Source organism: Dromiciops gliroides, chromosome 6, assembly GCF_019393635.1.
Source record: "Dromiciops gliroides isolate mDroGli1 chromosome 6, mDroGli1.pri, whole genome shotgun sequence".
In the NCBI taxonomy this organism is placed as follows: domain Eukaryota; kingdom Metazoa; phylum Chordata; class Mammalia; order Microbiotheria; family Microbiotheriidae; genus Dromiciops; species Dromiciops gliroides.
In genome coordinates, this window is record NC_057866.1 from 255318773 (window position 1) to 255325858 (window position 7086).

The 7086-nt window shown below is 37.8% G+C and overlaps 1 pseudogene; it reads right to left on the minus strand.

Annotated features, from left to right (window-relative positions):
• Nucleotides 1–576: 576 nt before the first annotated feature.
• Nucleotides 577–2025, minus strand: LOC122732275 (annotated as a pseudogene).
• Nucleotides 2026–7086: the final 5061 nt, after the last annotated feature.

Genomic DNA, 7086 nt, shown 5'->3' on the forward strand with positions numbered 1-7086 from the left:
TAGAGTTGGAAGAAAATTTATAGGTCACCCAGTTATAGGTCACTGGGAGAGGAATTCAGATTCTCTGATTCCAAATACAGCAGGCTTTCTCCTCATCCATCATATCACCCTTTACCTCTGTGTGCTAAACATTCTGTAACTGTCCTCTATTTACTAAAAGCAACTGACTGAAACTAAAAATTCAGTCAACTGTTTTTTAAAAAAAAGTTTTATTGACCCCTTTCATTTTTCCATTAGTAATTTTGAGAAGAATCGCCCATCTTTCTTTCACCCAGCAAATCTTGCTTGTAAGAAAGAAAAGCGATTAAGGAAAACTGACTAACACCAACAACATATTCTGCCATGTTATGCAACATTTACACCCACAGTCCTCTCAATCTAAGGAAAGAAGGAGAGGTGCATTTATAGCTAGTTCAATTTCACTTTACGAGATTAGGTTGTTAATATCTCTATTTCTTGTTTTATTCATTTGTAAATTTTATGTTTTCAGGTAATTATCCATTTCTTTTTTATTGTTAAAAATCACTTTTTAATATCCTATTTGAAGAAATTCTGCTAATTTGAATCTGCAATCATCTATCTAGTGCTCTGTTTGGCTTCTTTGGGGAAGAGAGATCTAAGGCTTCCTCTGCTAATAATGAAACTGTTTGAAAGCCTATTCAAGAAACTATTGCCATTGGCATACAGGATGCCACAGTGTTTCTCTCTGGTTGTGACTGTATCAATTTGATGTAAGTTAGCTTCACTCATCCCTTTACACAGGTTACCAAACTTGTAGTTCGTGATATTACCAGTCTCTAATCAATTTGAATGCTGTCATTCACTTTTTTGGGGGGGGGCAGGGCAATGAGGGTTAAGCGACTTGCCCAGGGTCACACAGCTAGTAAGTGTCAAGTGTCTGAGGCCGGATTTGAACTCAGGTCCTCCTGAATCCAGGGCCAGTGCTTTATCCACTGTACCACCTAGCTGCCCCTGTGTCATTCACTTTTATGATAATGCACAGTACGGACATCAAGGGTCACCAGGTGGAGGTTGATTTTTGTGCTCACAAAGCCTTATGTATAGTCTTCTCAGCTGTGATATGAACAGAAAAGAATCCCTTGGTGTCATACACCAGCTAGAAATTTTCAGGCGTCTTCTCAATGCTGATGACATCTATGAATCCAGCTGGGTACCAATGTAAACCTTCCCATCAGTCTTGATGAATCACTGTGTTCAGATCTTCCTTACCTCATCTGCTGCCAGGATGTGCTTGAGTCTGTTTTGAAGGAAGGTGATGAGTGGGAGGCATTCTCTCAGCTTGTGTGGACTTGTGAGTGATGTTGGGGCAAAAATTTCTGTTAACTTGTCTAACAACTGGTGCTTTGGTGATGCTTCATGCTTCAGATGCTCTTTGGGATCATGGCTACATTGGTCCAGAGGTGTAGTGAAGAAATATTCAATGTAGACTCCAAGGATCTACATGGAACTATTACTGGCTCTGTCAAAAAGATTTGTACAAATAGTTCTTTTTATCACTGTTCTAGGTACTCTTCCAGTCACATGGAAACTTTTTTCTTATACCTCATTTCCTTAGAACACTGCCAACATTGGACTGGAGGTTTTCATTTCTTCGTTGTTGTCTTAGAATGAATACAAAATCTAGAGAGCATTTTCTGCTTCATCATTTCCCTTTATATCCATGTTCTTTGGGAATAGGTTTCTAAATGGCATACAGGTATTAGGAAATAGCCTAAAAATTTTCACTGATTAGACACTCTTTACATATTCATGCAATTTTCAGATTCAATAGCACAATAGATGGCATTTTTGAGAGGACTATTTTCCAAGACAAATTTGGGGTATTAGCCATTTTTAAATTCTGAAAGTTTAATTTCTATTTCCCTTGAGCATTATATTTATAAAAGATGGTGTTGTGACTAATGTATGCTTCAAACCAGGATATGTTTTGCTTACTCTGACAGCTTCAATTTTTTTTACAAAAGGGAGAAAAAGAGTTTAATACCCAGGTTCATCGACCCCCATGGCCTCCATACTAAAAATGCACCCCCCCCAAAGACTCCAGTTAGTATCTACTGTGATGAAAAGAGAACTCCTGTCTTCTATGAACAAGACTTGGGCCACTGAGCAAGTTGCCATCAGAAAAAAATCAGCATTTGGCTAACATTGGGGTGAGTTTGGAATCCCCAGTGCAGAACACTTGCATTACATTGTATTTCCCACTTTTGAGCCATCTCATCCTGCCCCACTTATAACTGAGACCCACTAGGGAAAGACATTTCTTTTCTCCATGAAATTGAGAGATCGTGATTTGTCTCTGTGTGTGTGTGTATTACTATCAATTGGAGGCTTCCATCCCAGGTGTCCTACTTCATAATGTAGACTTAGAGCTAGACAGACATCAGAGGGCATTTGGTCCAAACCTCTTCTTGTACACGTGAGGAAACCTAGGTCAAGAGAGGTCACACAGGGGGGCAGCTAGATGGCACAGTGGTTAAAGCACCGGCCCTGGATTCAGGAGGACCTGAGTTCAAATTCGGCCTCAGACACTTGACACTTACTAGCTGTGTGACCATGGGCAAGTCACTTAACCCCCATTGCCTAAAATAAAAAAAAAAGAGAGAGAGGTCACACAAGCAGTAAGTACTGTAACATCTGGAATTTTACTTACTCTCACCACCTGACCCCCTCAAAAACCAACAACAATACCCAAACGTACATAGCTATCAAGGAGAGAATTTTCTGGCAATAAAAACATTATTATAAAATTACCATTTAAGTGGGTGTCTAATTGTGTTCTCCCCCTCCTTGTTTCCCCCATACTGCTATCTACTTTGCATACTCCCAAGTCTCAGTTCTGCTACTATCTAGTAGATTTTCAAAAAATTAGTCAAGTTACTAATTTCATCTGTTTAACAGCTTTCATACAGAATTAATTTTTCCTCTCATGAAATTCCTACAGAATTCATGGGAAATTAAAACAAATAAAGTTGTATTCTAGCAACTGTAAGGAAAACCAATAAATTTTGGACAACAGAGTAGTGAAGCAGATTACATTATTGTGAATATTAATATTCATTAGGCACACCCAATTGAGAGGAGTAATCTAGCTAACCCTGCTGGAAAGTAGGAGAGGAGGAGGATTAGGAGAGAAGGGTGAAAGAAAGGAGAGCAGAGTGGGGGAGGGGGCAGTCAGAAGCAAAACACTTCTGAGGAGGAATAGGGTAAAAGAAGATAGAATAGAATAAATATCATGGGAAGGAATAGGATGGAGGTAAATAGTTATAATGATTGATTATAATGGCAAAATGTATGGTACCTACTTTGCTAGGCTATTGTGAAGAAAATTCTTTGTCAAGTTTAAGGTACTATAAAAAGGTCATGATATACAGGATGCTATCAGAAAAATGTGGAAATGCCTACATGAACTGAAGTAGAGTGAAATGTACTATATACAAAAGAACAGCAATAGTGTAAGATGATCTGCTGGGAAGGATGTGGTTATTTTCAGCAATGCAATGATCCAATATAACTCTGAAGGACTTATGAAAATTGCAATCTATCTACAGAGAAAGAACTAATGATATCTGAAAACAGATTGAAGCATAATTTTTGATAGTTCCTTAACCTGAAGTTTTGTTTTTGCCTATTTTCTCTCACAACCTGGCTAATGTGGAGATGTTTTCCATGACTATTCATGTATAACTTATATTGAATTGCTTGAGTTCTTGGGGGTGGGGGGTGGGAAGGGAGGGAGGAAGAGAAGTTGGAACACAAAGTTTTAAAAAATTGATGTCAAAATTTGTTTTTACATGTAATTTGGAAAATAAAACTCTAAACAGAAAAAAAGGAAAAAATATTCATAAGGGAAGGAGTATTCTAAATCTTTGGTTAGCAGTGAGCGGACCAGTAGCGCAGTGAATAAATGCAAAGTGGTATGGGATCCCCAGAAGATCAGCACAAAGACAAATGTTTCATAATGGAAAATTCCACAACTCTGAAAAACATTCTCAAATCATGGGGTCACTTGCTTAGTTTTTGCTTGGACTTACTTTGCATCAGCATTGGCAAAAAAAAAAAAAAAAAAGGTGTAAATGCAGTGGCATTTATTTCAGGAATCTCCTTCTCTTCTGTAACCTAAAAGTGACTAGAAGCGTGAGTAATTACTAAGCAGTGATTGTTAAGCTTTCCTGTCTAAAGGATGAGCATACATGTTATATTTTGGGCAGAAAATCATAGAACCATAGATTGCAAGCTGGAAGGGACCTTTCTGCTCATCTGGTCCAGCCCTCTTATTTTTCAGATAGGAAACTAAAACATCCAGAGGTTAAGTGACTTGCTCAGGGTCATATAAGTGCTAGAGCTTTAACTTAAATGAAGATCTTCAGAGTAGAGATTTTACTCTTTCCATTGCATTGAACCACTCAATAAAACTTTTTATAAAGGTCAATTGACATGTCTTCCCTTAATATTACCTACCATATGTTTTTTAAATTATTTTTCCTACTTATTCTAAGGCAAGTAATTTAGGTAATAATAAGGTAATTTAGGAAAGGACATGTAGCTCTGGGTTTTTGAGCTCCTAGCCTAGATAACCTCTTTATGGAGATGAGAGACTTAGGCAGACACTATCCCAGAGTTCACCAGTATGGTGGCATCTTCCAAAACTGGCCTTGTGGAACAGTGGGTTTGGGGAGGTTGGGTTTTTTTGAGAATACTGGTAGAGAGAAACCATAAGAAGCTGGTTGCCCATCTTACATTACGAGTGTCACAATGAGGGGCTTGTTCCATATATGGATAGATGTTCCCCTTTCCTCTGAGATTTTGGTGGGTTGCTCTTCTTGAACAGATTGATCAATGAGATAAGCTACCAGAAACAGTACTGAGAGCTGATAATAATGGTTGGATTTAACTGATAGGAGCATTGTACTAACACATCTTTCTAGCTTCCTATCTCTGTCCTAGACAAGGAAGCAACTCTCCATTACCTGCCAAACTCATTAGACTTCTGTCTCTCCTCTCTACCTGTGTGTGTGTGGGGGAAATTAAAGTGAGGAAAAGGGATTGAGCCTTTTTAGACAAGTTAAGTGACAAGTTTCTTTCTTCTTTCTATCTAATGAACTTCTCATCCCCCCCCACCATATTTTCATTTTTACAATTGTATTTCATTTTAAATAAAAGAAAATCCAACTGTCACTGAATCCTTTTCTGGTGTGAAATTAATGTAGATAGATACTAAGGGAGGGTTTGAGACCTCTGTAGAGGGACAAGAGACAAATTTCTGCTTCAATATCACTGAGACATGAGAGGCACAGGAGTAAACAGTTTCTCTATTTGAATATCCCAAATACAGTAAAAGAATATTGAAATTCTATCCCTAAATAAACACAAGTTTCTGTAAGTAAGAGAGCCTATAAGCAGAGAAATATACGTGTGTATTTACATTTATATATTCACATATATAAGCACATATGTGTGTGTTCTGACTTTGGGGTTCCTCGCTGCCTTTTTTTATGCTTTGTGTTTCTTTCCTGAACATAGATGACTAACCAACAATTTCAAGATTAACGTGTCCAACCTTGGAAGAGCCTTATGAGTATAAGAGATTGGGAGATCTTGTATCTCTTGGTTAGAATTGACTGAAGTCAGGAAGTTTCTGCATCAGAGAAGATATCACTGACAGATTCAACCCCCTGGCTAGATGAAGCAACTCTGTGTGTATGTGTGTGTGTGCGTGTGTGTGTGTGTGTGTGTGTGTGTGTGTGTGTGTGTGTGTGTGTAGTCTTATTTTTGTTAGACTGCTCCCCCCCTTTATTTTATTATCTTTTTTTTTTTTAGTGAGGCAATTGGGGTTAAGTGACTAGCCCAGGGTCACACAACTAGTAAGTGTTAAGTGTCTGAGGCCGGATTTGAACTCAGGTACTCCTGATTCCAGGGCCAGTGCTCTATCCACTGTGCCACCTAGCTGCCCCCCCCTTTATTTTAATTCTTTATCATTTTGCTGAATAGGAAAATGGAGAGAGATATACTTAGAAATAAAGGTGATGTAAAAACAAAACAGATCAAGAAACGGCTAAAATGTAAAAGTAAAACATGGGATCTTTTAGCCAACCAGAAAGGAAAAAGGAAAAAAAATGAATGCAGTAAAATCTCAGTAAAAGGAACTTCACCAATTTAAATTTGTGCAAGATGCGACTGACAAAGATGACAAAAAAGAAAATTAGAAATGTTGGAGGGGTTGGGAGAAAACAAGCACTCTTGTGGATTGTTGGTGGGATTGTTAATGGATATACCTATTCTGGAAAACAATTTGATATTTTTGCACAAAAAAGTTACTTAATAGTGCATGCCCATTGACCCAGTTATCACAAAGATATCAAAGAAAGAAGAAACGGTCCCATATATGCAAAAAAGATATACGTAGCAGCTCTTTTTTGTGAGGGGGCAGTAAAAATGAGATGAAGGGGTGTTCATTGATTGTGAAATGGCTGAACAAATGAGGATATATGAATAGAAGGGAAGATTATTGTTCTATAAGAAATGAGGGAAAAGATAGTTTCAAAGAAACCCAGAAAGATTTATACAAACTGATGCAGAGTGAAATAAGAAGAACCAGAACAGTTTATATTTTAATATTTAATATTAAAAAACAACTAATTCTGAAATACCTAAGAACTTTGATCAACTAAATGATCAGCCATGATTATTCCAGAGGACTGCTGCCTAACTCAAGACGGAGAGATGATGGAATAAAATGCACAATGAGAAAGACTTTTTTGGACATGACCAACATGGAGACTTTGCTTGACTGTAGTTCCATAATACAGAAGTATTTTTTTCTATTCCCCCACCCCAGTGGCTAAGGGGAAGTGGGATGAAGGGGGAAAACCCCCAAATATTTGATAATTAAAGATAATAATGTTTTTAAAGAAAAAAAAGAAAGAGGTAACTGAGAAACTGGGTTGAAATCTACCTTTATGCTATCTATGGAAGCAGGGGGCAGGGGGTGGGGGTTGAAACTTGCTAAGCAGATACTAACTTCAATACTTTGAAGTCATCTATGAGTTCATTTATATTGAGTACTCC